The following is a 26367-nucleotide window of genomic DNA, read 5'->3' on the forward strand; positions in this document are numbered from 1 at the left end:
CCTTTTTCACACCTTTCAATAATATCATTTAGACAGCTTATCCATATCAGGCTGAACTTAGCACAAGTTTTGTTTAAACGTGACTTATGAAGTAAATTTGCTTTCTTTCTATAAAGTTTAAATAAGAAAATTAAGGAATAAAATGGAAAATTCTTTCTTTTAAATAGTGATTAAAAAAATTATGTAAATCGTTTCATTTAATACATCGGACTCTCTAAAACAAAGAGTCATTCTGTGTAATAAAAATTCTTGAGTATTTTGTGTGATTTATGCAATCATCAAAGTCTTTTTTTTGGAAAGACTAAAGCACATCAGAGTAAAGGAAGTGCACCACAATGTAAAAGTTTCTAAAAATCTTTAAATTTTATGTATCAAAAACAAAAAAACATTATTTATTTTATTAATATGTAGGGGGTATAGCTCAGTGGCAGAGCATTTGACTGCAGATCAAGAGGTCCTTGGTTCAAATCCGAGTGCCCCCTGTAGTATGGTTTTCATAAAAATGTAACCTTTTTCACACCTTTCAATAATATCATTTGAACAGCTTATCCATTTCAGGCTGAACTTAGCACAAGTTTTATTTAAACGTGACTTATGAAGTAAATTTGCTTTCTTTCTATAAAGTTTAAATAAGAAAATTAAGGAATAAAATGGAAAATTCTTTCTTTTAAATAGTGATTAAAAAAATTATGTAAATCGTTTCATTTAATACATCGGACTCTCTAAAACAAAGTATCATTCTGTGTAATAAAAATTCTTGAGTGTTTTGTGGGATTTATGCAATCATCAAAGTCTTTTTTTTGGAAAGACTAAAGCACATCAGAGTAAAGGAAGTGCACCACAATGTAAGTTTCTAAAAATCTTTAAATTTTATGTATCAAAAACAAAAAAACATTATTTCTTTTATTAATATGTAGGGGGTATAGCTCAGTGGCAGAGCATTTGACTGCAGATCAAGAGGTCCTTGGTTCAAATCCGAGTGCCCCCTGTAGTATGGTTTTCATAAAAATGTAACAATTTTCACACCTTTCAATAATATCATTTAGACAGCTTATCCATATCAGGCTGAACTTAGCACAAGTTTTATTTAAACGTGACTTATGAAGTAAATTTGCTTTCTGTCTATAAAGTTTAAATAAGAAAATTAAGGAATAAAATGGAAAATTCTTTCTTTTAAATAGTGATTAAAAAAATTATGTAAATCGTTTCATTTAATACATCGGACTCTCTAAAACAAAGAGTCATTCTGTGTAATAAAAATTCTTGAGTATTTTGTGTGCTTTATGCAATCATCAAAGTCTTTTTTGGAAAGACTAAAGCACATCAGAGTAAAGGAAGTGCACCACAATGTAAAAGTTTCTAAAAATCTTCAAATTTTATGTATCAAAAACAAAAAAACATTATTTCCTTTATTGATATGTAGGGGGTATAGCTCAGTGGCAGAGCATTTGACTGCAGATCAAGAGGTCCTTGGCTCAAATCCAAGTGCCCCCTGTAGTATGGTTTTCATAAAAATGTAACCTTTTTCACAACTTTCAATAATAACATTTAGACAGCTTATCCATATCAGGCTGAACTTAGCACAAGTTTTATTTAAACGTGACTTATGAAGTAAATTTGCTTTCTTTCTATAAAGTTTAAATAAGAAAATTAAGGAATAAAATGGAAAATTCTTTCTTTTAAATAGTGATTAAAAAAATTATGTAAATCGTTTCATTTAATACATCGGACTCTCTAAAACAAAGAGTCATTCTGTGTAATAAAAATTCTTGAGTATTTTGTGTTATTTATGCAATCATCAAAGTCTTTTTTTTGGAAAGACTAAAGCACATCAGAGTAAAGGAAGTGCACCACAATGTAAAAGTTTCTAAAAATCTTTAAATTTTATGTATCAAAAACAAAAAAACATTATTTCTTTTATTAATATGTAGGGGGTATAGCTCAGTGGCAGAGCATTTGACTGCAGATCAAGAGGTCCTTGGCTCAAATCCAAGTGCCCCCTGTAGTATGGTTTTCATAAAAATGTAACCTTTTTCACACCTTTCAATAATATCATTTAGACAGCTTATCCATATCAGGCTGAACTTAGCACAAGTTTTGTTTAAACGTGACTTATGAAGTAAATTTGCTTTCTTTCTATAAAGTTTAAATAAGAAAATTAAGGAATAAAATGGAAAATTCTTTCTTTTAAATAGTGATTAAAAAAATTATGTAAATCGTTTCATTTAATACATCGGACTCTCTAAAACAAAGAGTCATTCTGTGTAATAAAAATTCTTGAGTATTTTGTGTGATTTATGCAATCATCAAAGTCTTTTTTTTGGAAAGACTAAAGCACATCAGAGTAAAGGAAGTGCACCACAATGTAAAAGTTTCTAAAAATCTTTAAATTTTATGTATCAAAAACAAAAAAACATTATTTATTTTATTAATATGTAGGGGGTATAGCTCAGTGGCAGAGCATTTGACTGCAGATCAAGAGGTCCTTGGTTCAAATCCGAGTGCCCCCTGTAGTATGGTTTTCATAAAAATGTAACCTTTTTCACACCTTTCAATAATATCATTTGAACAGCTTATCCATTTCAGGCTGAACTTAGCACAAGTTTTATTTAAACGTGACTTATGAAGTAAATTTGCTTTCTTTCTATAAAGTTTAAATAAGAAAATTAAGGAATAAAATGGAAAATTCTTTCTTTTAAATAGTGATTAAAAAAATTATGTAAATCGTTTCATTTAATACATCGGACTCTCTAAAACAAAGTATCATTCTGTGTAATAAAAATTCTTGAGTGTTTTGTGGGATTTATGCAATCATCAAAGTCTTTTTTTTGGAAAGACTAAAGCACATCAGAGTAAAGGAAGTGCACCACAATGTAAGTTTCTAAAAATCTTTAAATTTTATGTATCAAAAACAAAAAAACATTATTTCTTTTATTACTATGTAGGGGGTATAGCTCAGTGGCAGAGCATTTGACTGCAGATCAAGAGGTCCTTGGTTCAAATCCGAGTGCCCCCTGTAGTATGGTTTTCATAAAAATGTAACAATTTTCACACCTTTCAATAATATCATTTAGACAGCTTATCCATATCAGGCTGAACTTAGCACAAGTTTTATTTAAACGTGACTTATGAAGTAAATTTGCTTTCTGTCTATAAAGTTTAAATAAGAAAATTAAGGAATAAAATGGAAAATTCTTTCTTTTAAATAGTGATTAAAAAAATTATGTAAATCGTTTCATTTAATACATCGGACTCTCTAAAACAAAGAGTCATTCTGTGTAATAAAAATTCTTGAGTATTTTGTGTGCTTTATGCAATCATCAAAGTCTTTTTTGGAAAGACTAAAGCACATCAGAGTAAAGGAAGTGCACCACAATGTAAAAGTTTCTAAAAATCTTCAAATTTTATGTATCAAAAACAAAAAAACATTATTTCCTTTATTGATATGTAGGGGGTATAGCTCAGTGGCAGAGCATTTGACTGCAGATCAAGAGGTCCTTGGCTCAAATCCAAGTGCCCCCTGTAGTATGGTTTTCATAAAAATGTAACCTTTTTCACAACTTTCAATAATAACATTTAGACAGCTTATCCATATCAGGCTGAACTTAGCACAAGTTTTATTTAAACGTGACTTATGAAGTAAATTTGCTTTCTTTCTATAAAGTTTAAATAAGAAAATTAAGGAATAAAATGGAAAATTCTTTCTTTTAAATAGTGATTAAAAAAATTATGTAAATCGTTTCATTTAATACATCGGACTCTCTAAAACAAAGAGTCATTCTGTGTAATAAAAATTCTTGAGTATTTTGTGTTATTTATGCAATCATCAAAGTCTTTTTTTTGGAAAGACTAAAGCACATCAGAGTAAAGGAAGTGCACCACAATGTAAAAGTTTCTAAAAATCTTTAAATTTTATGTATCAAAAACAAAAAAACATTATTTCTTTTATTAATATGTAGGGGGTATAGCTCAGTGGCAGATCATTTGTCTGCAGATCAAGAGGTCCTTGGTTCAAATCCGAGTGCCCCTTGTAGTATGGTTTTCATAAAAATGTAACAATTTTCACACCTTTCAATAATATCATTTAGACAGCTTATCCATATCAGGCTGAACTTAGCACAAGTTTATTTAAACGTGACTTATGAAGTAAATTTGCTTTCTTTCTATAAAGTTTAAATAAGAAAATTAAGGAATAAAATGGAAAATTCTTTCTTTTAAATAGTGATTAAAAAAATTATGTAAATCGTTTCATTTAATACATCAGACTCACTGAAACAAAGAGTCATTCTGTGTAATAAAAATTCTTGAGTATTTTGTGTGCTTTATGCAATCATCAAAGTCTTTTTTGGAAAGACTAAAGCACATCAGAGTAAAGGAAGTGCACCACAATGTAAAAGTTTCTAAAAATCTTTAAATTTTATGTATCAAAAACAAAAAAACATTATTTCTTTTATTAATATGTAGGGGGTATAGCTCAGTGGCAGAGCATTTGACTGCAGATCAAGACGTCCTTGGCTCAAATCCGAGTGCCCCCTGTAGTATGGTTTTCATAAAAATGTAACATTTTTCACACCTTTCAATAATATCATTTAGACAGCTTATCCATATCAGGCTGAACTTAGCACAAGTTTTGTTTAAACGTGACTTATGAAGTAAATTTGCTTTCTTTCTATAAAGTTTAAATAAGAAAATTAAGGAATAAAATGGAAAATTCTTTCTTTTAAATAGTGATTAAAAAAATTATGTAAATCGTTTCATTTAATACATCGGACTCTAAAAAACAAAGAGTCATTCTATGTAATAAAAATTCTTGAGTATTTTGTGTGCTTTATGCAATCATCAAAGTCTTTTTTGGAAAGACTAAAGCACTTCAGACTAAAGGAAGTGCACCACAATGTAAAAGTTTCTAAAAATCTTCAAATTTTATGTATCAAAAACAAAAAAACATTATTTCTTTTATTAATATGTAGGGGGTATAGCTCAGTGGCAGAGCATTTGACTGCAGATCAAAAGGTCCTTGGCTCAAATCCAAGTGCCCCCTGTAGTATGGTTTTCATAAAAATGTAACCTTTTTCACACCTTTCAATAATATCATTTAGACAGCTTATCCATTTCAGGCTGAACTTAGCACAAGTTTTATTTAAACGTGACTTATGAAGTAAATTTGCTTTCTGTCTATAAAGTTTAAATAAGAAAACTAAGGAATAAAATGGAAAATTCTTTCTTTTAAATAGTGATTAAAAAATTATGTAAATCGTTTCATTTAATACATCGGACTCTCTAAAACAAAGAGTCATTCTGTGTAATAAAAATTCTTAAGTGTTTTGTGTGATTTATGCAATCATCAAAGTCTTTTTTTTGGGAAGACTAAAGCACATCAGAGTAAAGGAAGTGCACCACAATGGAAAAGTTTCTAAAAATCTTTAAATTTTATGTATCAAAAACAAAAAAACATTATTTCTTTTATTAATATGTAGGGGGTATAACTCAGTGGCAGAGCATTTGACTGCAGATCAAGAGGTCCTTGGTTCAAATCCGAGTGCCCCCTGTAGTATGGTTTTCATAAAAATGTAACAATTTTCACACCTTTCAATAATATCATTTAGACAGCATATCCATATCAGGCTGAACTTAGCACAAGTTTTGTTTAAACGTGACTTATGAAGTAAATTTGCTTTCTTTCTATAAAGTTTAAATAAGAAAATTAAAGAATAAAATGGAAAATTCTTTCTTTTAAATAGTGATTAAAAAAATTATGTAAATCGTTTCATTTAATACATCGGACTCTCTAAAACAAAGAGTCATTCTGTGTAATAAAAATTCTTGAGTATTTTGTGTGCTTTATGCAATCATCAAAGTCTTTTTTGGAAAGACTAAAGCACATCAGAGTAAAGGAAGTGCACCACAATGTAAAAGTTTCTAAAAATCTTCAAATTTTATGTATCAAAAACAAAAAAACATTATTTCCTTTATTGATATGTAGGGGGTATAGCTCAGTGGCAGAGCATTTGACTGCAGATCAAGAGGTCCTTGGCTCAAATCCAAGTGCCCCCTGTAGTATGGTTTTCATAAAAATGTAACCTTTTTCACACCTTTCAATAATATCATTTAGACAGCTTATCCATATCAGGCTGAACTTAGCACAAGTTTTATTTAAACGTGACTTATGAAGTAAATTTGCTTTCTTTCTATGAAGTTTAAATAAGAAAATTAAGGAATAAAATGGAAAATTCTTTCTTTTAAATAGTGATTAAAAAAATTATGTAAATCGTTTCATTTAATACATCGGACTCTCTAAAACAAAGAGTCATTCTGTGTTATAAAAATTCTTGAGTATTTTGTGTGCTTTATGCAATCATCAAAGTCTTTTTTGGAAAGACTAAAGCACATCAGAGTAAAGGAAGTGCACCACAATGTAAAAGTTTCTAAAAATCTTCAAATTTTATGTATCAAAAACAAAAAAACATTATTTCTTTTATTAATATGTAGGAGGTATAGCTCAGTGGCAGAGCATTTGACTGCAGATCAAGAGGTCCTTGGCTCAAATCCAAGTGCCCCCTGTAGTATGGTTTTCATAAAAATGTAACCTTTTTCACACCTTTCAATAATATCATTTAGACAGCTTATCCATATCAGGCTGAACTTAGCACAAGTTTTGTTTAAACGTGACTTATGAAGTAAATTTGCTTTCTTTCTATAAAGTTTAAATAAGAAAATTAAGGAATAAAATGGAAAATTCTTTCTTTTAAATAGTGATTAAAAAAATTATGTAAATCGTTTCATTTAATACATCGGACTCTCTAAAACAAAGAGTCATTCTGTGTAATAAAAATTCTTGAGTATTTTGTGTGATTTATGCAATCATCAAAGTCTTTTTTTGGAAAGACTAAAGCACATCAGAGTAAAGGAAGTGCACCACAATGTAAAAGTTTCTAAAAATCTTTAAATTTTATGTATCAAAAACAAAAAAACATTATTTATTTTATTAATATGTAGGGGGTATAGCTCAGTGGCAGAGCATTTGACTGCAGATCAAGAGGTCCTTGGTTCAAATCCGAGTGCCCCCTGTAGTATGGTTTTCATAAAAATGTAACAATTTTCACACCTTTCAATAATATCATTTAGACAGCTTATCCATATCAGGCTGAACTTAGCACAAGTTTTATTTAAACGTGACTTATGAAGTAAATTTGCTTTCTTTCTATAAAGTTTAAATAAGAAAATTAAGGAATAAAATGGAAAATTCTTTCTTTTAAATAGTGATTAAAAAAATTATGTAAATCGTTTCATTTAATACATCGGACTCTCTATAACAAAGAGTCATTCTGTGTAATAAAAATTCTTGACTATTTTGTGTGATTTATGCAATCATCAAAGTCTTTTTTGGAAAGACTAAAGCACATCAGACTAAAGGAAGTGCACCACAATGTAAAAGTTTCTAAAAATCTTCAAATTTTATGTATCAAAAACAAAAAAACATTATTTCTTTTATTAATATGTAGGGGGTATAGCTCAGTGGCAGAGCATTTGACTACAGATCAAGAGGTCCTTGGCTCAAATCCAAGTGCCCCCTGTAGTATGGTTTTCATAAAAATGTAACCTTTTTCACACCTTTCAATAATATCATTTAGACAGCTTATCCATATCAGGCTGAACTTAGCACAAGTTTTGTTTAAACGTGACTTATGAAGTAAATTTGCTTTCTTTCTATAAAGTTTAAATAAGAAAATTAAGGAATAAAATGGAAAATTCTTTCTTTTAAATAGTGATTAAAAAAATTATGTAAATCGTTTCATTTAATACATCGGACTCTCTAAAACAAAGAGTCATTCTGTGTAATAAAAATTCTTGAGTATTTTGTGTGCTTTATGCAATCATCAAAGTCTTTTTTGGAAAGACTAAAGCACATCAGACTAAAGGAAGTGCACCACAATGTAAAAGTTTCTAAAAATCTTCAAATTTTATGTATCAAAAACAAAAAAACATTATTTCTTTTGATAATATGTAGGGGGTATAGCTCAGTGGCAGAGCATTTGACTGCAGATCAAGAGGTCCTTGGCTCAAATCCGAGTGCCCCCTGTAGTATGGTTTTCATAAAAATGTAACCTTTTTCACACCTTTCAATAATATCATTAAGGCTATGTCCGCACATTGCTTTTTACCTGCTTTTTATCTGCTTTTTTGCTGCTTTTTCAACTGCAGCGTTTAATGCCAAAATGGTTGTGTTCTGCTTTTCAAGCAAAGTCTATGGGAATTTGGGTTTCTTGTCCGCACTATGCAGTTCAAACTGCAGCCTTTTTGTGGCAGAACTTTGGTCAAAAACTCAGCTTTGCAGTGCAAAACCCAAATGGCAAAAACAATTGACATGTCAATTGTTTTTGCCATTTGGGTTTTGCACTGCAAAGCTGAGTTTTTGACCAAAGTTCTGCAACAAAAAGGCTGCAGTTTGAACTGCATAGTGCGGACAAGAAACCCAAGTTCCCATAGACTTTGCTTGAAAAGCAGAACACAACCATTGTGCCATTAAACTCTGCAGTTGAAAAAGCAGCAAAAAAGCAGGTAAAAAGCAACGTGCGCACATACCCTTAGACAGCTTATCCATATCAGGCTGAACTTAGCACAAGTTTTGTTTAAACGTGACTTATGAAGTAAATTTGCTTTCTTTCTATAAAGTTTAAATAAGAAAATTAAGGAATAAAATGGAAAATTCTTTCTTTTAAATAGTGATTAAAAAAATTATGTAAATCGTTTCATTTAATACATCGGACTCTAAAAAACAAAGAGTCATTCTATGTAATAAAAATTCTTGAGTATTTTGTGTGCTTTATGCAATCATCAAAGTCTTTTTTGGAAAGACTAAAGCACATCAGACTAAAGGAAGTGCACCACAATGTAAAAGTTTCTAAAAATCTTCAAATTTTATGTATCAAAAACAAAAAAACATTATTTCTTTTATTAATATGTAGGGGGTATAGCTCAGTGGCAGAGCATTTGACTGCAGATCAAAAGGTCCTTGGCTCAAATCTAAGTGCCCCCTGTAGTATGGTTTTCATAAAAATGTAACCTTTTTCACACCTTTCAATAATATCATTTAGACAGCTTATCCATTTCAGGCTGAAATTAGCACAAGTTTTATTTAAACGTGACTTATGAAGTAAATTTGCTTTCTGTCTATAAAGTTTAAATAAGAAAACTAAGGAATAAAATGGAAAATTCTTTCTTTTAAATAGTGATTAAAAAATTATGTAAATCGTTTCATTTAATACATCGGACTCTCTAAAACAAAGAGTCATTCTGTGTAATAAAAATTCTTAAGTGTTTTGTGGGATTTATGCAATCATCAAAGTCTTTTTTTTGGAAAGACTAAAGCACATCAGAGTAAAGGAAGTGCACCACAATGGAAAAGTTTCTAAAAATCTTTAAATTTTATGTATCAAAAACAAAAAAACATTATTTCTTTTATTAATATGTAGGGGGTATAGCTCAGTGGCAGAGCATTTGACTGCAGATCAAGAGTTCCTTGGTTCAAATCCGAGTGCCCCCTGTAGTATGGTTTTCATAAAAATGTAACAATTTTCACACCTTTCAATAATATCATTTAGACAGCGTATCCATATCAGGCTGAACTTAGCACAAGTTTTGTTTAAACGTGACTTATGAAGTAAATTTGCTTTCTTTCTATAAAGTTTAAATAAGAAAATTAAAGAATAAAATGGAAAATTCTTTCTTTTAAATAGTGATTAAAAAAATTATGTAAATCGTTTCATTTAATACATCGGACTCTCTAAAACAAAGAGTCATTCTGTGTAATAAAAATTCTTGAGTATTTTGTGTGCTTTATGCAATCATCAAAGTCTTTTTTGGAAAGACTAAAGCACATCAGAGTAAAGGAAGTGCACCACAATGTAAAAGTTTCTAAAAATCTTCAAATTTTATGTATCAAAAACAAAAAAACATTATTTCCTTTATTGATATGTAGGGGGTATAGCTCAGTGGCAGAGCATTTGACTGCAGATCAAGAGGTCCTTGGCTCAAATCCAAGTGCCCCCTGTAGTATGGTTTTCATAAAAATGTAACCTTTTTCACACCTTTCAATAATATCATTTAGACAGCTTATCCATATCAGGCTGAACTTAGCACAAGTTTTATTTAAACGTGACTTATGAAGTAAATTTGCTTTCTTTCTATGAAGTTTAAATAAGAAAATTAAGGAATAAAATGGAAAATTCTTTCTTTTAAATAGTGATTAAAAAAATTATGTAAATCGTTTCATTTAATACATCGGACTCTCTAAAACAAAGAGTCATTCTGTGTTATAAAAATTCTTGAGTATTTTGTGTGCTTTATGCAATCATCAAAGTCTTTTTTGGAAAGACTAAAGCACATCAGAGTAAAGGAAGTGCACCACAATGTAAAAGTTTCTAAAAATCTTCAAATTTTATGTATCAAAAACAAAAAAACATTATTTCTTTTATTAATATGTAGGAGGTATAGCTCAGTGGCAGAGCATTTGACTGCAGATCAAGAGGTCCTTGGCTCAAATCCAAGTGCCCCCTGTAGTATGGTTTTCATAAAAATGTAACCTTTTTCACACCTTTCAATAATATCATTTAGACAGCTTATCCATATCAGGCTGAACTTAGCACAAGTTTTGTTTAAACGTGACTTATGAAGTAAATTTGCTTTCTTTCTATAAAGTTTAAATAAGAAAATTAAGGAATAAAATGGAAAATTCTTTCTTTTAAATAGTGATTAAAAAAATTATGTAAATCGTTTCATTTAATACATCGGACTCTCTAAAACAAAGAGTCATTCTGTGTAATAAAAATTCTTGAGTATTTTGTGTGATTTATGCAATCATCAAAGTCTTTTTTTGGAAAGACTAAAGCACATCAGAGTAAAGGAAGTGCACCACAATGTAAAAGTTTCTAAAAATCTTTAAATTTTATGTATCAAAAACAAAAAAACATTATTTATTTTATTAATATGTAGGGGGTATAGCTCAGTGGCAGAGCATTTGACTGCAGATCAAGAGGTCCTTGGTTCAAATCCGAGTGCCCCCTGTAGTATGGTTTTCATAAAAATGTAACAATTTTCACACCTTTCAATAATATCATTTAGACAGCTTATCCATATCAGGCTGAACTTAGCACAAGTTTTATTTAAACGTGACTTATGAAGTAAATTTGCTTTCTTTCTATAAAGTTTAAATAAGAAAATTAAGGAATAAAATGGAAAATTCTTTCTTTTAAATAGTGATTAAAAAAATTATGTAAATCGTTTCATTTAATACATCGGACTCTCTATAACAAAGAGTCATTCTGTGTAATAAAAATTCTTGACTATTTTGTGTGATTTATGCAATCATCAAAGTCTTTTTTGGAAAGACTAAAGCACATCAGACTAAAGGAAGTGCACCACAATGTAAAAGTTTCTAAAAATCTTCAAATTTTATGTATCAAAAACAAAAAAACATTATTTCTTTTATTAATATGTAGGGGGTATAGCTCAGTGGCAGAGCATTTGACTACAGATCAAGAGGTCCTTGGCTCAAATCCAAGTGCCCCCTGTAGTATGGTTTTCATAAAAATGTAACCTTTTTCACACCTTTCAATAATATCATTTAGACAGCTTATCCATATCAGGCTGAACTTAGCACAAGTTTTGTTTAAACGTGACTTATGAAGTAAATTTGCTTTCTTTCTATAAAGTTTAAATAAGAAAATTAAGGAATAAAATGGAAAATTCTTTCTTTTAAATAGTGATTAAAAAAATTATGTAAATCGTTTCATTTAATACATCGGACTCTCTAAAACAAAGAGTCATTCTGTGTAATAAAAATTCTTGAGTATTTTGTGTGCTTTATGCAATCATCAAAGTCTTTTTTGGAAAGACTAAAGCACATCAGACTAAAGGAAGTGCACCACAATGTAAAAGTTTCTAAAAATCTTCAAATTTTATGTATCAAAAACAAAAAAACATTATTTCTTTTGATAATATGTAGGGGGTATAGCTCAGTGGCAGAGCATTTGACTGCAGATCAAGAGGTCCTTGGCTCAAATCCGAGTGCCCCCTGTAGTATGGTTTTCATAAAAATGTAACCTTTTTCACACCTTTCAATAATATCATTAAGGCTATGTCCGCACATTGCTTTTTACCTGCTTTTTATCTGCTTTTTTGCTGCTTTTTCAACTGCAGCGTTTAATGCCAAAATGGTTGTGTTCTGCTTTTCAAGCAAAGTCTATGGGAATTTGGGTTTCTTGTCCGCACTATGCAGTTCAAACTGCAGCCTTTTTGTGGCAGAACTTTGGTCAAAAACTCAGCTTTGCAGTGCAAAACCCAAATGGCAAAAACAATTGACATGTCAATTGTTTTTGCCATTTGGGTTTTGCACTGCAAAGCTGAGTTTTTGACCAAAGTTCTGCAACAAAAAGGCTGCAGTTTGAACTGCATAGTGCGGACAAGAAACCCAAGTTCCCATAGACTTTGCTTGAAAAGCAGAACACAACCATTGTGCCATTAAACTCTGCAGTTGAAAAAGCAGCAAAAAAGCAGGTAAAAAGCAACGTGCGCACATACCCTTAGACAGCTTATCCATATCAGGCTGAACTTAGCACAAGTTTTGTTTAAACGTGACTTATGAAGTAAATTTGCTTTCTTTCTATAAAGTTTAAATAAGAAAATTAAGGAATAAAATGGAAAATTCTTTCTTTTAAATAGTGATTAAAAAAATTATGTAAATCGTTTCATTTAATACATCGGACTCTAAAAAACAAAGAGTCATTCTATGTAATAAAAATTCTTGAGTATTTTGTGTGCTTTATGCAATCATCAAAGTCTTTTTTGGAAAGACTAAAGCACATCAGACTAAAGGAAGTGCACCACAATGTAAAAGTTTCTAAAAATCTTCAAATTTTATGTATCAAAAACAAAAAAACATTATTTCTTTTATTAATATGTAGGGGGTATAGCTCAGTGGCAGAGCATTTGACTGCAGATCAAAAGGTCCTTGGCTCAAATCTAAGTGCCCCCTGTAGTATGGTTTTCATAAAAATGTAACCTTTTTCACACCTTTCAATAATATCATTTAGACAGCTTATCCATTTCAGGCTGAAATTAGCACAAGTTTTATTTAAACGTGACTTATGAAGTAAATTTGCTTTCTGTCTATAAAGTTTAAATAAGAAAACTAAGGAATAAAATGGAAAATTCTTTCTTTTAAATAGTGATTAAAAAATTATGTAAATCGTTTCATTTAATACATCGGACTCTCTAAAACAAAGAGTCATTCTGTGTAATAAAAATTCTTAAGTGTTTTGTGGGATTTATGCAATCATCAAAGTCTTTTTTTTGGAAAGACTAAAGCACATCAGAGTAAAGGAAGTGCACCACAATGGAAAAGTTTCTAAAAATCTTTAAATTTTATGTATCAAAAACAAAAAAACATTATTTCTTTTATTAATATGTAGGGGGTATAGCTCAGTGGCAGAGCATTTGACTGCAGATCAAGAGGTCCTTGGTTCAAATCCGAGTGCCCCCTGTAGTATGGTTTTCATAAAAATGTAACAATTTTCACACCTTTCAATAATATCATTTAGACAGCGTATCCATATCAGGCTGAACTTAGCACAAGTTTTGTTTAAACGTGACTTATGAAGTAAATTTGCTTTCTTTCTATAAAGTTTAAATAAGAAAATTAAAGAATAAAATGGAAAATTCTTTCTTTTAAATAGTGATTAAAAAAATTATGTAAATCGTTTCATTTAATACATCGGACTCTCTAAAACAAAGAGTCATTCTGTGTAATAAAAATTCTTGAGTATTTTGTGTGCTTTATGCAATCATCAAAGTCTTTTTTGGAAAGACTAAAGCACATCAGAGTAAAGGAAGTGCACCACAATGTAAAAGTTTCTAAAAATCTTCAAATTTTATGTATCAAAAACAAAAAAACATTATTTCCTTTATTGATATGTAGGGGGTATAGCTCAGTGGCAGAGCATTTGACTGCAGATCAAGAGGTCCTTGGCTCAAATCCAAGTGCCCCCTGTAGTATGGTTTTCATAAAAATGTAACAATTTTCACACCTTTCAATAATATCATTTAGACAGCATATCCATATCAGGCTGAACTTAGCACAAGTTTTGTTTAAACGTGACTTATGAAGTAAATTTGCTTTCTTTCTATAAAGTTTAAATAAGAAAATTAAAGAATAAAATGGAAAATTCTTTCTTTTAAATAGTGATTAAAAAAATTATGTAAATCGTTTCATTTAATACATCGGACTCTCTAAAACAAAGAGTCATTCTGTGTAATAAAAATTCTTGAGTATTTTGTGTGCTTTATGCAATCATCAAAGTCTTTTTTGGAAAGACTAAAGCACATCAGAGTAAAGGAAGTGCACCACAATGTAAAAGTTTCTAAAAATCTTCAAATTTTATGTATCAAAAACAAAAAAACATTATTTATTTTATTAATATGTAGGGGGTATAGCTCAGTGGCAGAGCATTTGACTGCAGATCAAGAGGTCCTTGGTTCAAATCCAAGTGCCCCCTGTAGTATGGTTTTCATAAAAATGTAACAATTTTCACACCTTTCAATAATATCATTTAGACAGCTTATCCATATCAGGCTGAACTTAGCACAAGTTTTATTTAAACGTGACTTATGAAGTAAATTTGCTTTCTTTCTATAAAGTTTAAATAAGAAAACTAAGGAATAAAATGGAAAATTCTTTCTTTTAAATAGTGATTAAAAAATTATGTAAATCGTTTCATTTAATACATCGGACTCTCTAAAACAAAGAGTCATTCTGTGTAATAAAAATTCTTAAGTGTTTTGTGGGATTTATGCAATCATCAAAGTCTTTTTTTTGGAAAGACTAAAGCACATCAGAGTAAAGGAAGTGCACCACAATGGAAAAGTTTCTAAAAATCTTTAAATTTTATGTATCAAAAACAAAAAAACATTATTTCTTTTATTAATATGTAGGGGGTATAGCTCAGTGGCAGAGCATTTGACTGCAGATCAAGAGGTCCTTGGTTCAAATCCGAGTGCCCCCTGTAGTATGGTTTTCATAAAAATGTAACAATTTTCACACCTTTCAATAATATCATTTAGACAGCGTATCCATATCAGGCTGAACTTAGCACAAGTTTTGTTTAAACGTGACTTATGAAGTAAATTTGCTTTCTTTCTATAAAGTTTAAATAAGAAAATTAAAGAATAAAATGGAAAATTCTTTCTTTTAAATAGTGATTAAAAAAATTATGTAAATCGTTTCATTTAATACATCGGACTCTCTAAAACAAAGAGTCATTCTGTGTAATAAAAATTCTTGAGTATTTTGTGTGCTTTATGCAATCATCAAAGTCTTTTTTGGAAAGACTAAAGCACATCAGAGTAAAGGAAGTGCACCACAATGTAAAAGTTTCTAAAAATCTTCAAATTTTATGTATCAAAAACAAAAAAACATTATTTCCTTTATTGATATGTAGGGGGTATAGCTCAGTGGCAGAGCATTTGACTGCAGATCAAGAGGTCCTTGGCTCAAATCCAAGTGCCCCCTGTAGTATGGTTTTCATAAAAATGTAACAATTTTCACACCTTTCAATAATATCATTTAGACAGCATATCCATATCAGGCTGAACTTAGCACAAGTTTTGTTTAAACGTGACTTATGAAGTAAATTTGCTTTCTTTCTATAAAGTTTAAATAAGAAAATTAAAGAATAAAATGGAAAATTCTTTCTTTTAAATAGTGATTAAAAAAATTATGTAAATCGTTTCATTTAATACATCGGACTCTCTAAAACAAAGAGTCATTCTGTGTAATAAAAATTCTTGAGTATTTTGTGTGCTTTATGCAATCATCAAAGTCTTTTTTGGAAAGACTAAAGCACATCAGAGTAAAGGAAGTGCACCACAATGTAAAAGTTTCTAAAAATCTTCAAATTTTATGTATCAAAAACAAAAAAACATTATTTCCTTTATTGATATGTAGGGGGTATAGCTCAGTGGCAGAGCATTTGACTGCAGATCAAGAGGTCCTTGGCTCAAATCCAAGTGCCCCCTGTAGTATGGTTTTCATAAAAATGTAACCTTTTTCACACCTTTCAATAATATCATTTAGACAGCTTATCCATATCAGGCTGAACTTAGCACAAGTTTTATTTAAACGTGACTTATGAAGTAAATTTGCTTTCTTTCTATGAAGTTTAAATAAGAAAATTAAGGAATAAAATGGAAAATTCTTTCTTTTAAATAGTGATTAAAAAAATTATGTAAATCATTTCATTTAATACATCGGACTCTCTAAAACAAAGAGTCATTCTGTGTTATAAAAATTCTTGAGTATTTTGTGTGCTTTATGCAATCATCAAAGTCTTTTTTGGAAAGACTAAAGCACATCAGAGTAAAGGAAGTGCACCACAATGTAAAAGTTTCTAAAAATCTTCAAATTTTATGTATCAAAAACAAAAAAACATTATTTCTTTTATTAATATGTAGGAGGTATAGCTCAGTGGCAGAGCATTTGACTGCAGATCAAGAGGTCCTTGGCTCAAATCCAAGTGCCCCCTGTAGTATGGTTTTCATAAAAATGTAACCTTTTTCACACCTTTCAATAATATCATTTAGACAGCTTATCCATATCAGGCTGAACTTAGCACAAGTTTTGTTTAAACGTGACTTATGAAGTAAATTTGCTTTCTTTCTATAAAGTTTAAATAAGAAAATTAAGGAATAAAATGGAAAATTCTTTCTTTTAAATAGTGATTAAAAAAATTATGTAAATCGTTTCATTTAATACATCGGACTCTCTAAAACAAAGAGTCATTCTGTGTAATAAAAATTCTTGAGTATTTTGTGTGATTTATGCAATCATCAAAGTCTTTTTTTGGAAAGACTAAAGCACATCAGAGTAAAGGAAGTGCACCACAATGTAAAAGTTTCTAAAAATCTTTAAATTTTATGTATCAAAAACAAAAAAACATTATTTATTTTATTAATATGTAGGGGGTATAGCTCAGTGGCAGAGCATTTGACTGCAGATCAAGAGGTCCTTGGTTCAAATCCGAGTGCCCCCTGTAGTATGGTTTTCATAAAAATGTAACAATTTTCACACCTTTCAATAATATCATTTAGACAGCTTATCCATATCAGGCTGAACTTAGCACAAGTTTTATTTAAACGTGACTTATGAAGTAAATTTGCTTTCTTTCTATAAAGTTTAAATAAGAAAATTAAGGAATAAAATGGAAAATTCTTTCTTTTAAATAGTGATTAAAAAAATTATGTAAATCGTTTCATTTAATACATCGGACTCTCTATAACAAAGAGTCATTCTGTGTAATAAAAATTCTTGAGTATTTTGTGTGATTTATGCAATCATCAAAGTCTTTTTTGGAAAGACTAAAGCACATCAGACTAAAGGAAGTGCACCACAATGTAAAAGATTCTAAAAATCTTCAAATTTTATGTATCAAAAACAAAAAAACATTATTTCTTTTATTAATAAGTAGGGGGTATAGCTCAGTGGCAGAGCATTTGACTGCAGATCAAGAGGTCCTTGGCTCAAATCCAAGTGCCCCCTGTAGTATGGTTTTCATAAAAATGTAACCTTTTTCACACCTTTCAATAATATCATTTAGACAGCTTATCCATATCAGGCTGAACTTAGCACAAGTTTTGTTTAAACGTGACTTATGAAGTAAATTTGCTTTCTTTCTATAAAGTTTAAATAAGAAAATTAAGGAATAAAATGGAAAATTCTTTCTTTTAAATAGTGATTAAAAAAATTATGTAAATCGTTTCATTTAATACATCGGACTCTCTAAAACAAAGAGTCATTCTGTGTAATAAAAATTCTTGAGTATTTTGTGTGATTTATGCAATCATCAAAGTCTTTTTTTGGAAAGACTAAAGCACATCAGAGTAAAGGAAGTGCACCACAATGTAAAAGTTTCTAAAAATCTTTAAATTTTATGTATCAAAAACAAAAAAACATTATTTATTTTATTAATATGTAGGGGGTATAGCTCAGTGGCAGAGCATTTGACTGCAGATCAAGAGGTCCTTGGTTCAAATCCGAGTGCCCCCTGTAGTATGGTTTTCATAAAAATGTAACAATTTTCACACCTTTCAATAATATCATTTAGACAGCTTATCCATATCAGGCTGAACTTAGCACAAGTTTTATTTAAACGTGACTTATGAAGTAAATTTGCTTTCTTTCTATAAAGTTTAAATAAGAAAATTAAGGAATAAAATGGAAAATTCTTTCTTTTAAATAGTGATTAAAAAAATTATGTAAATCGTTTCATTTAATACATCGGACTCTCTATAACAAAGAGTCATTCTGTGTAATAAAAATTCTTGACTATTTTGTGTGATTTATGCAATCATCAAAGTCTTTTTTGGAAAGACTAAAGCACATCAGACTAAAGGAAGTGCACCACAATGTAAAAGTTTCTAAAAATCTTCAAATTTTATGTATCAAAAACAAAAAAACATTATTTATTTTATTAATGTGTAGGGGGTATAGCTCAGTGGCAGAGCATTTGACTACAGATCAAGAGGTCCTTGGCTCAAATCCAAGTGCCCCCTGTAGTATGGTTTTCATAAAAATGTAACCTTTTTCACACCTTTCAATAATATCATTTAGACAGCTTATCCATATCAGGCTGAACTTAGCACAAGTTTTGTTTAAACGTGACTTATGAAGTAAATTTGCTTTCTTTCTATAAAGTTTAAATAAGAAAATAAAGGAATAAAATGGAAAATTCTTTCTTTTAAATAGTGATTAAAAAAATTATGTAAATCGTTTCATTTAATACATCGGACTCTCTAAAACAAAGAGTCATTCTGTGTAATAAAAATTCTTGAGTATTTTGTGTGCTTTATGCAATCATCAAAGTCTTTTTTGGAAAGACTAAAGCACATCAGACTAAAGGAAGTGCACCACAATGTAAAAGTTTCTAAAAATCTTCAAATTTTATGTATCAAAAACAAAAAAACATTATTTCTTTTGATAATATGTAGGGGGTATAGCTCAGTGGCAGAGCATTTGACTGCAGATCAAGAGGTCCTTGGCTCAAATCCGAGTGCCCCCTGTAGTATGGTTTTCATAAAAATGTAACCTTTTTCACACCTTTCAATAATATCATTAAGGCTATGTCCGCACATTGCTTTTTACCTGCTTTTTATCTGCTTTTTTGCTGCTTTTTCAACTGCAGCGTTTAATGCCAAAATGGTTGTGTTCTGCTTTTCAAGCAAAGTCTATGGGAATTTGGGTTTCTTGTCCGCACTATGCAGTTCAAACTGCAGCCTTTTTGTGGCAGAACTTTGGTCAAAAACTCAGCTTTGCAGTGCAAAACCCAAATGGCAAAAACAATTGACATGTCAATTGTTTTTGCCATTTGGGTTTTGCACTGCAAAGCTGAGTTTTTGACCAAAGTTCTGCAACAAAAAGGCTGCAGTTTGAACTGCATAGTGCGGACAAGAAACCCAAGTTCCCATAGACTTTGCTTGAAAAGCAGAACACAACCATTGTGCCATTAAACTCTGCAGTTGAAAAAGCAGCAAAAAAGCAGGTAAAAAGCAGGTAAAAAGCAACGTGCGCACATACCCTTAGACAGCTTATCCATATCAGGCTGAACTTAGCACAAGTTTTGTTTAAACGTGACTTATGAAGTAAATTTGCTTTCTTTCTATAAAGTTTAAATAAGAAAATTAAGGAATAAAATGGAAAATTCTTTCTTTTAAATAGTGATTAAAAAAATTATGTAAATCGTTTCATTTAATACATCGGACTCTAAAAAACAAAGAGTCATTCTATGTAATAAAAATTCTTGAGTATTTTGTGTGCTTTATGCAATCATCAAAGTCTTTTTTGGAAAGACTAAAGCACATCAGACTAAAGGAAGTGCACCACAATGTAAAAGTTTCTAAAAATCTTCAAATTTTATGTATCAAAAACAAAAAAACATTATTTCTTTTATTAATATGTAGGGGGTATAGCTCAGTGGCAGAGCATTTGACTGCAGATCAAAAGGTCCTTGGCTCAAATCTAAGTGCCCCCTGTAGTATGGTTTTCATAAAAATGTAACCTTTTTCACACCTTTCAATAATATCATTTAGACAGCTTATCCATTTCAGGCTGAAATTAGCACAAGTTTTATTTAAACGTGACTTATGAAGTAAATTTGCTTTCTGTCTATAAAGTTTAAATAAGAAAACTAAGGAATAAAATGGAAAATTCTTTCTTTTAAATAGTGATTAAAAAATTATGTAAATCGTTTCATTTAATACATCGGACTCTCTAAAACAAAGAGTCATTCTGTGTAATAAAAATTCTTAAGTGTTTTGTGGGATTTATGCAATCATCAAAGTCTTTTTTTTGGAAAGACTAAAGCACATCAGAGTAAAGGAAGTGCACCACAATGGAAAAGTTTCTAAAAATCTTTAAATTTTATGTATCAAAGACAAAAAAACATTATTTCTTTTATTAATATGTAGGGGGTATAGCTCAGTGGCAGAGCATTTGACTGCAGATCAAGAGGTCCTTGGTTCAAATCCGAGTGCCCCCTGTAGTATGGTTTTCATAAAAATGTAACAATTTTCACACCTTTCAATAATATCATTTAGACAGCGTATCCATATCAGGCTGAACTTAGCACAAGTTTTGTTTAAACGTGACTTATGAAGTAAATTTGCTTTCTTTCTATAAAGTTTAAATAAGAAAATTAAAGAATAAAATGGAAAATTCTTTCTTTTAAATAGTGATTAAAAAAATTATGTAAATCGTTTCATTTAATACATCGGACTCTCTAAAACAAAGAGTCATTCTGTGTAATAAAAATTCTTGAGTATTTTATGTGCTTTATGCAATCATCAAAGTCTTTTTTGGAAAGACTAAAGCACATCAGAGTAAAGGAAGTGCACCACAATGTAAAAGTTTCTAAAAATCTTCAAATTTTATGTATCAAAAACAAAAAAACATTATTTCCTTTATTGATATGTAGGGGGTATAGCTCAGTGGCAGAGCATTTGACTGCAGATCAAGAGGTCCTTGGCTCAAATCCAAGTGCCCCCTGTAGTATGGTTTTCATAAAAATGTAACCTTTTTCACACCTTTCAATAATATCGTTTAGACAGCTTATCCATATCAGGCTGAACTTAGCACAAGTTTTATTTAAACGTGACTTATGAAGTAAACTTGCTTTCTTTCTATGAAGTTTAAATAAGAAAATTAAGGAATAAAATGGAAAATTCTTTCTTTTAAATAGTGATTAAAAAAATTATGTAAATCGTTTCATTTAATACATCGGACTCTCTAAAACAAAGAGTCATTCTGTGTTATAAAAATTCTTGAGTATTTTGTGTGCTTTATGCAATCATCAAAGTCTTTTTTGGAAAGACTAAAGCACATCAGAGTAAAGGAAGTGCACCACAATGTAAAAGTTTCTAAAAATCTTCAAATTTTATGTATCAAAAACAAAAAAACATTATTTCTTTTATTAATATGTAGGAGGTATAGCTCAGTGGCAGAGCATTTGACAGCAGATCAAGAGGTCCTTGGCTCAAATCCAAGTGCCCCCTGTAGTATGGTTTTCATAAAAATGTAACCTTTTTCACACCTTTCAATAATATCATTTAGACAGCTTATCCATATCAGGCTGAACTTAGCACAAGTTTTGTTTAAACGTGACTTATGAAGTAAATTTGCTTTCTTTCTATAAAGTTTAAATAAGAAAATTAAGGAATAAAATGGAAAATTCTTTCTTTTAAATAGTGATTAAAAAAATTATGTAAATCGTTTCATTTAATACATCGGACTCTCTAAAACAAAGAGTCATTCTGTGTAATAAAAATTCTTGAGTATTTTGTGTGATTTATGCAATCATCAAAGTCTTTTTTTTGGAAAGACTAAAGCACATCAGAGTAAAGGAAGTGCACCACAATGTAAAAGTTTCTAAAAATCTTTAAATTTTATGTATCAAAAACAAAAAAACATTATTTATTTTATTAATATGTAGGGGGTATAGCTCAGTGGCAGAGCATTTGACTGCAGATCAAGAGGTCCTTGGTTCAAATCCGAGTGCCCCCTGTAGTATGGTTTTCATAAAAATGTAACCTTTTTCACACCTTTCAATAATATCATTTAGACAGCTTATCCATATCAGGCTGAACTTAGCACAAGTTTTGTTTAAACGTGACTTATGAAGTAAATTTGCTTTCTTTCTATAAAGTTTAAATAAGAAAATTAAGGAATAAAATGGAAAATTCTTTCTTTTAAAAAGTGATTAAAAAAATTATGTAAATCGTTTCATTTAATACATCGGACTCTCTAAAACAAAGAGTCATTCTGTGTAATAAAAATTCTTGAGTATTTTGTGTGATTTATGCAATCATCAAAGTCTTTTTTTTGGAAAGACTAAAGCACATCACAGTAAAGGAAGTGCACCACAATGTAAAAGTTTCTAAAAATCTTTAAATTATATGTATCAAAAACAAAAAAACATTATTTATTTAATTAACATGTAGGGGGTATAGCTCAGTGGCAGAGCATTTGACTGCAGATCAAGAGGTCCTTGGTTCAAATCCGAGTGCCCCCTGTAGTATGGTTTTCATAAAAATGTAACAATTTTCACACCTTTCAATAATATCATTTAGACAGCTTATCCATTTCAGGCTGAACTTAGCACAAGTTTTATTTAAACGTGACTTATGAAGTAAATTTGCTTTCTGTCTATAAAGTTTAAATAAGAAAATTAAGGAATAAAATGGAAAATTCTTTCTTTTAAATAGTGATTAAAAAAATTATGTTAATCGTTTCATTTAATACATCGGACTCTCTAAAACAAAGAGTCATTCTGTGTAATAAAAATTCTTGAGTGTTTTGTGGGATTTATGCAATCATCAAAGTCTTTTTTTTGGAAAGACTAAAGCACATCAGAGTAAAGGAAGTGCACCACAATGTAAAAGTTTCTAAAAATCTTTAAATTTTATGTATCAAAAACAAAAAAACATTATTTCTTTTATTAATATGTAGGGGGTATACCTCAGTGGCAGAGCATTTGACTGCAGATCAAGAGGTCCTTGGTTCAAATCCGAGTGCCCCCTGTAGTATGGTTTTCATAAAAATGTAACAATTTTCACACCTTTCAATAATATCATTTAGACAGCTTATCCATATCAGGCTGAACTTAGCACAAGTTTTATTTAAACGTGACTTATGAAGTAAATTTGCTTTCTTTCTATAAAGTTTAAATAAGAAAATTAAGGAATAAAATGGAAAATTCTTTCTTTTAAATAGTGATTAAAAAAATTATGTAAATCGTTTCATTTAATACATCGGACTCTCAATAACAAAGAGTCATTCTGTGTAATAAAAATTCTTGAGTATTTTGTGTGATTTATGCAATCATCAAAGTCTTTTTTGGAAAGACTAAAGCACATCAGACTAAAGGAAGTGCACCACAATGTAAAAATTTCTAAAAATCTTCAAATTTTATGTATCAAAAACAAAAAAACATTATTTCGTTTATTAATAAGTAGGGGGTATAGCTCAGTGGCAGAGCATTTGACTGCAGATCACGAGGTCCTTGGCTCAAATCCAAGTGCCCCCTGTAGTATGGTTTTCATAAAAATGTAACCTTTTTCACACCTTTCAATAATATCATTTAGACAGCTTATCCATATAAGGCTGAACTTAGCACAAGTTTTGTTTAAACGTGACTTATGAAGTAAATTTGCTTTCTTTCTATAAAGTTTAAATAAGAAAATTAAGGAATAAAATGGAAAATTCTTTCTTTTAAATAGTGATTAAAAAAATTATGTAAATCGTTTCATTTAATACATCGGACTCTCTAAAACAAAGAGTCATTCTGTGTAATAAAAATTCTTGAGTATTTTGTGTGATTTATGCAATCATCAAAGTCTTTTTTTTGGAAAGACTAAAGCACATCAGAGTAAAGGAAGTGCACCACAATGTAAAAGTTTCTAAAAATCTTTAAATTTTATGTATCAAAAACAAAAAAACATTATTTATTTTATTAATATGTAGGGGGTATAGCTCAGTGGCAGAGCATTTGACTGCAGATCAAGAGGTCCTTGGTTCAAATCCGAGTGCCCCCTGTAGAATGGTTTTCATAAAAATGTAACAATTTTCACACCTTTCAATAATATCATTTAGACAGCTTATCCATTTCAGGCTGAACTTCGCACAAGTTTTATTTAAACGTGACTTATGAAGTAAATTTGCTTTCTGTCTATAAAGTTTAAATAAGAAAATTAAGGAATAAAATGGAAAATTCTTTCTTTTAAATAGTGATTAAAAAAATTATGTAAATCATTTCATTTAATACATTGGACTCTCTAAAACAAAGAGTCATTCTGTGTAATAAAAATTCTTGAGTGTTTTGTGGGATTTATGCAATCATCAAAGTCTTTTTTTTGGAAAGACTAAAGCACATCAGAGTAAAGGAATGCACCACAATGTAAAAGTTTCTAAAAATCTTCAAATTTTATGTATCAAAAACAAAAAAACATTATTACTTTTATTAATATGTAGGGGGTATAGCTCAGTGACAGAGCATTTGACTGCAGATCAAGAGCTCCTTGGTTCAAATCCAAGTGCCCCCTGTAGTATGGTTTTCATAAAAATGTAACCTTTTTCACACCTTTCAATAATATCATTTAGACAGCTTATCCATATCAGGCTGAACTTAGCACAAGTTTTATTTAAACGTGACTTATGAAGTAAATTTGCTTTCTTTCTATAAAGTTTAAATAAGAAAATTAAGGAATAAAATGGAAAATTCTTTCTTTTAAATAGTGATTAAAAAAATTATGTAAATCGTTTCATTTAATACTTCAGACTCTCTAAAACAAAGAGTCATTCTGTGTAATAAAAATTCTTGAGTATTTTGTGTGATTTATGCAATCATCAAAGTCTTTTTTTTGGAAATACTAAAGCACATCAGAGTAAAGGAAGTGCACCACAATGTAAGTTTCTAAAAATCTTTAAATTTTATGTATCAAAAACAAAAAAACATTATTTCTTTTATTAATATGTAGGGGGTATAGCTCAGTGGCAGAGCATTTGACTGCAGATCAAGAGGTCCTTGGTTCAAATCCGAGTGCCCCCTGTAGTATGGTTTTCATAAAAATGTAACCTTTTTCACACCTTTCAATAATATCATTTAGACAGCTTATCCATATCAGGCTGAACTTAGCACAAGTTTTGTTTAAACGTGACTTATGAAGTAAATTTGCTTTCTTTCTATAAAGTTTAAATAAGAAAATTAAGGAATAAAATGGAAAATTCTTTCTTTTAAAAAGTGATTAAAAAAATTATGTAAATCGTTTCATTTAATACATCGGACTCTCTAAAACAAAGAGTCATTCTGTGTAATAAAAATTCTTGAGTATTTTGTGTGATTTATGCAATCATCAAAGTCTTTTTTTTGGAAAGACTAAAGCACATCACAGTAAAGGAAGTGCACCACAATGTAAAAGTTTCTAAAAATCTTTAAATTATATGTATCAAAAACAAAAAAACATTATTTATTTAATTAACATGTAGGGGGTATAGCTCAGTGGCAGAGCATTTGACTGCAGATCAAGAGGTCCTTGGTTCAAATCCGAGTGCCCCCTGTAGAATGGTTTTCATAAAAATGTAACAATTTTCACACCTTTCAATAATATCATTTAGACAGCTTATCCATTTCAGGCTGAACTTCGCACAAGTTTTATTTAAACGTGACTTATGAAGTAAATTTGCTTTCTGTCTATAAAGTTTAAATAAGAAAATTAAGGAATAAAATGGAAAATTCTTTCTTTTAAATAGTGATTAAAAAAATTATGTAAATCATTTCATTTAATACATTGGACTCTCTAAAACAAAGAGTCATTCTGTGTAATAAAAATTCTTGAGTGTTTTGTGGGATTTATGCAATCATCAAAGTCTTTTTTTTGGAAAGACTAAAGCACATCAGAGTAAAGGAATGCACCACAATGTAAAAGTTTCTAAAAATCTTCAAATTTTATGTATCAAAAACAAAAAAACATTATTACTTTTATTAATATGTAGGGGGTATAGCTCAGTGACAGAGCATTTGACTGCAGATCAAGAGCTCCTTGGTTCAAATCCAAGTGCCCCCTGTAGTATGGTTTTCATAAAAATGTAACCTTTTTTACACCTTTCAATAATATCATTTAGACAGCTTATCCATATCAGGCTGAACTTAGCACAAGTTTTATTTAAACGTGACTTATGAAGTAAATTTGCTTTCTTTCTATAAAGTTTAAATAAGAAAATTAAGGAATAAAATGGAAAATTCTTTCTTTTAAATAGTGATTAAAAAA

At 29.8% G+C, this 26367-nt stretch overlaps 35 non-coding genes across 35 annotated transcripts; all 35 read left to right on the forward strand.

The window, feature by feature from the left end:
* The first annotated feature begins 410 nt into the window (after positions 1-410).
* Positions 411-482, forward strand: TRNAC-GCA (transfer RNA cysteine (anticodon GCA)). Its single transcript has one exon. It is a non-coding gene; the product is annotated as a tRNA-Cys (tRNA).
* Positions 483-916: 434 nt separating this feature from the next.
* On the forward strand, positions 917-988 carry TRNAC-GCA (transfer RNA cysteine (anticodon GCA)). The gene has a single exon. It is a non-coding gene; the product is annotated as a tRNA-Cys (tRNA).
* Positions 989-1422: 434 nt separating this feature from the next.
* On the forward strand, positions 1423-1494 carry TRNAC-GCA (transfer RNA cysteine (anticodon GCA)). Its single transcript has one exon. It is a non-coding gene; the product is annotated as a tRNA-Cys (tRNA).
* A 436-nt stretch (positions 1495-1930) lies between these two features.
* Positions 1931-2002, forward strand: TRNAC-GCA (transfer RNA cysteine (anticodon GCA)). The gene has a single exon. It is a non-coding gene; the product is annotated as a tRNA-Cys (tRNA).
* A 436-nt stretch (positions 2003-2438) lies between these two features.
* On the forward strand, positions 2439-2510 carry TRNAC-GCA (transfer RNA cysteine (anticodon GCA)). The gene has a single exon. It is a non-coding gene; the product is annotated as a tRNA-Cys (tRNA).
* Positions 2511-2944: 434 nt separating this feature from the next.
* On the forward strand, positions 2945-3016 carry TRNAC-GCA (transfer RNA cysteine (anticodon GCA)). The gene has a single exon. It is a non-coding gene; the product is annotated as a tRNA-Cys (tRNA).
* A 434-nt stretch (positions 3017-3450) lies between these two features.
* Positions 3451-3522, forward strand: TRNAC-GCA (transfer RNA cysteine (anticodon GCA)). The gene has a single exon. It is a non-coding gene; the product is annotated as a tRNA-Cys (tRNA).
* A 1447-nt stretch (positions 3523-4969) lies between these two features.
* On the forward strand, positions 4970-5041 carry TRNAC-GCA (transfer RNA cysteine (anticodon GCA)). Its single transcript has one exon. It is a non-coding gene; the product is annotated as a tRNA-Cys (tRNA).
* A 941-nt stretch (positions 5042-5982) lies between these two features.
* Positions 5983-6054, forward strand: TRNAC-GCA (transfer RNA cysteine (anticodon GCA)). Its single transcript has one exon. It is a non-coding gene; the product is annotated as a tRNA-Cys (tRNA).
* Positions 6055-6995: 941 nt separating this feature from the next.
* On the forward strand, positions 6996-7067 carry TRNAC-GCA (transfer RNA cysteine (anticodon GCA)). The gene has a single exon. It is a non-coding gene; the product is annotated as a tRNA-Cys (tRNA).
* Positions 7068-7501: 434 nt separating this feature from the next.
* TRNAC-ACA (transfer RNA cysteine (anticodon ACA)) lies at positions 7502-7573 on the forward strand. Its single transcript has one exon. It is a non-coding gene; the product is annotated as a tRNA-Cys (tRNA).
* A 434-nt stretch (positions 7574-8007) lies between these two features.
* TRNAC-GCA (transfer RNA cysteine (anticodon GCA)) lies at positions 8008-8079 on the forward strand. The gene has a single exon. It is a non-coding gene; the product is annotated as a tRNA-Cys (tRNA).
* Positions 8080-9472: 1393 nt separating this feature from the next.
* On the forward strand, positions 9473-9544 carry TRNAC-GCA (transfer RNA cysteine (anticodon GCA)). Its single transcript has one exon. It is a non-coding gene; the product is annotated as a tRNA-Cys (tRNA).
* A 434-nt stretch (positions 9545-9978) lies between these two features.
* TRNAC-GCA (transfer RNA cysteine (anticodon GCA)) lies at positions 9979-10050 on the forward strand. Its single transcript has one exon. It is a non-coding gene; the product is annotated as a tRNA-Cys (tRNA).
* Positions 10051-10991: 941 nt separating this feature from the next.
* On the forward strand, positions 10992-11063 carry TRNAC-GCA (transfer RNA cysteine (anticodon GCA)). Its single transcript has one exon. It is a non-coding gene; the product is annotated as a tRNA-Cys (tRNA).
* A 434-nt stretch (positions 11064-11497) lies between these two features.
* On the forward strand, positions 11498-11569 carry TRNAC-ACA (transfer RNA cysteine (anticodon ACA)). The gene has a single exon. It is a non-coding gene; the product is annotated as a tRNA-Cys (tRNA).
* A 434-nt stretch (positions 11570-12003) lies between these two features.
* TRNAC-GCA (transfer RNA cysteine (anticodon GCA)) lies at positions 12004-12075 on the forward strand. Its single transcript has one exon. It is a non-coding gene; the product is annotated as a tRNA-Cys (tRNA).
* A 1393-nt stretch (positions 12076-13468) lies between these two features.
* Positions 13469-13540, forward strand: TRNAC-GCA (transfer RNA cysteine (anticodon GCA)). The gene has a single exon. It is a non-coding gene; the product is annotated as a tRNA-Cys (tRNA).
* A 434-nt stretch (positions 13541-13974) lies between these two features.
* TRNAC-GCA (transfer RNA cysteine (anticodon GCA)) lies at positions 13975-14046 on the forward strand. Its single transcript has one exon. It is a non-coding gene; the product is annotated as a tRNA-Cys (tRNA).
* A 434-nt stretch (positions 14047-14480) lies between these two features.
* Positions 14481-14552, forward strand: TRNAC-GCA (transfer RNA cysteine (anticodon GCA)). Its single transcript has one exon. It is a non-coding gene; the product is annotated as a tRNA-Cys (tRNA).
* Positions 14553-14987: 435 nt separating this feature from the next.
* TRNAC-GCA (transfer RNA cysteine (anticodon GCA)) lies at positions 14988-15059 on the forward strand. Its single transcript has one exon. It is a non-coding gene; the product is annotated as a tRNA-Cys (tRNA).
* Positions 15060-15493: 434 nt separating this feature from the next.
* On the forward strand, positions 15494-15565 carry TRNAC-GCA (transfer RNA cysteine (anticodon GCA)). Its single transcript has one exon. It is a non-coding gene; the product is annotated as a tRNA-Cys (tRNA).
* Positions 15566-15999: 434 nt separating this feature from the next.
* On the forward strand, positions 16000-16071 carry TRNAC-GCA (transfer RNA cysteine (anticodon GCA)). The gene has a single exon. It is a non-coding gene; the product is annotated as a tRNA-Cys (tRNA).
* A 941-nt stretch (positions 16072-17012) lies between these two features.
* Positions 17013-17084, forward strand: TRNAC-GCA (transfer RNA cysteine (anticodon GCA)). Its single transcript has one exon. It is a non-coding gene; the product is annotated as a tRNA-Cys (tRNA).
* Positions 17085-17518: 434 nt separating this feature from the next.
* Positions 17519-17590, forward strand: TRNAC-GCA (transfer RNA cysteine (anticodon GCA)). The gene has a single exon. It is a non-coding gene; the product is annotated as a tRNA-Cys (tRNA).
* A 435-nt stretch (positions 17591-18025) lies between these two features.
* TRNAC-GCA (transfer RNA cysteine (anticodon GCA)) lies at positions 18026-18097 on the forward strand. Its single transcript has one exon. It is a non-coding gene; the product is annotated as a tRNA-Cys (tRNA).
* A 434-nt stretch (positions 18098-18531) lies between these two features.
* On the forward strand, positions 18532-18603 carry TRNAC-ACA (transfer RNA cysteine (anticodon ACA)). The gene has a single exon. It is a non-coding gene; the product is annotated as a tRNA-Cys (tRNA).
* Positions 18604-19037: 434 nt separating this feature from the next.
* On the forward strand, positions 19038-19109 carry TRNAC-GCA (transfer RNA cysteine (anticodon GCA)). Its single transcript has one exon. It is a non-coding gene; the product is annotated as a tRNA-Cys (tRNA).
* A 1404-nt stretch (positions 19110-20513) lies between these two features.
* On the forward strand, positions 20514-20585 carry TRNAC-GCA (transfer RNA cysteine (anticodon GCA)). The gene has a single exon. It is a non-coding gene; the product is annotated as a tRNA-Cys (tRNA).
* Positions 20586-21019: 434 nt separating this feature from the next.
* Positions 21020-21091, forward strand: TRNAC-GCA (transfer RNA cysteine (anticodon GCA)). Its single transcript has one exon. It is a non-coding gene; the product is annotated as a tRNA-Cys (tRNA).
* Positions 21092-22033: 942 nt separating this feature from the next.
* Positions 22034-22105, forward strand: TRNAC-GCA (transfer RNA cysteine (anticodon GCA)). The gene has a single exon. It is a non-coding gene; the product is annotated as a tRNA-Cys (tRNA).
* Positions 22106-22541: 436 nt separating this feature from the next.
* TRNAC-GCA (transfer RNA cysteine (anticodon GCA)) lies at positions 22542-22613 on the forward strand. The gene has a single exon. It is a non-coding gene; the product is annotated as a tRNA-Cys (tRNA).
* Positions 22614-24063: 1450 nt separating this feature from the next.
* TRNAC-GCA (transfer RNA cysteine (anticodon GCA)) lies at positions 24064-24135 on the forward strand. The gene has a single exon. It is a non-coding gene; the product is annotated as a tRNA-Cys (tRNA).
* A 941-nt stretch (positions 24136-25076) lies between these two features.
* On the forward strand, positions 25077-25148 carry TRNAC-GCA (transfer RNA cysteine (anticodon GCA)). Its single transcript has one exon. It is a non-coding gene; the product is annotated as a tRNA-Cys (tRNA).
* Positions 25149-25584: 436 nt separating this feature from the next.
* Positions 25585-25656, forward strand: TRNAC-GCA (transfer RNA cysteine (anticodon GCA)). The gene has a single exon. It is a non-coding gene; the product is annotated as a tRNA-Cys (tRNA).
* Positions 25657-26367: the final 711 nt, after the last annotated feature.

This window comes from Anomaloglossus baeobatrachus, chromosome 1 (genome assembly GCF_048569485.1).
Source record: "Anomaloglossus baeobatrachus isolate aAnoBae1 chromosome 1, aAnoBae1.hap1, whole genome shotgun sequence".
Classification (NCBI taxonomy): Eukaryota; Metazoa; Chordata; class Amphibia; order Anura; family Aromobatidae; genus Anomaloglossus; species Anomaloglossus baeobatrachus.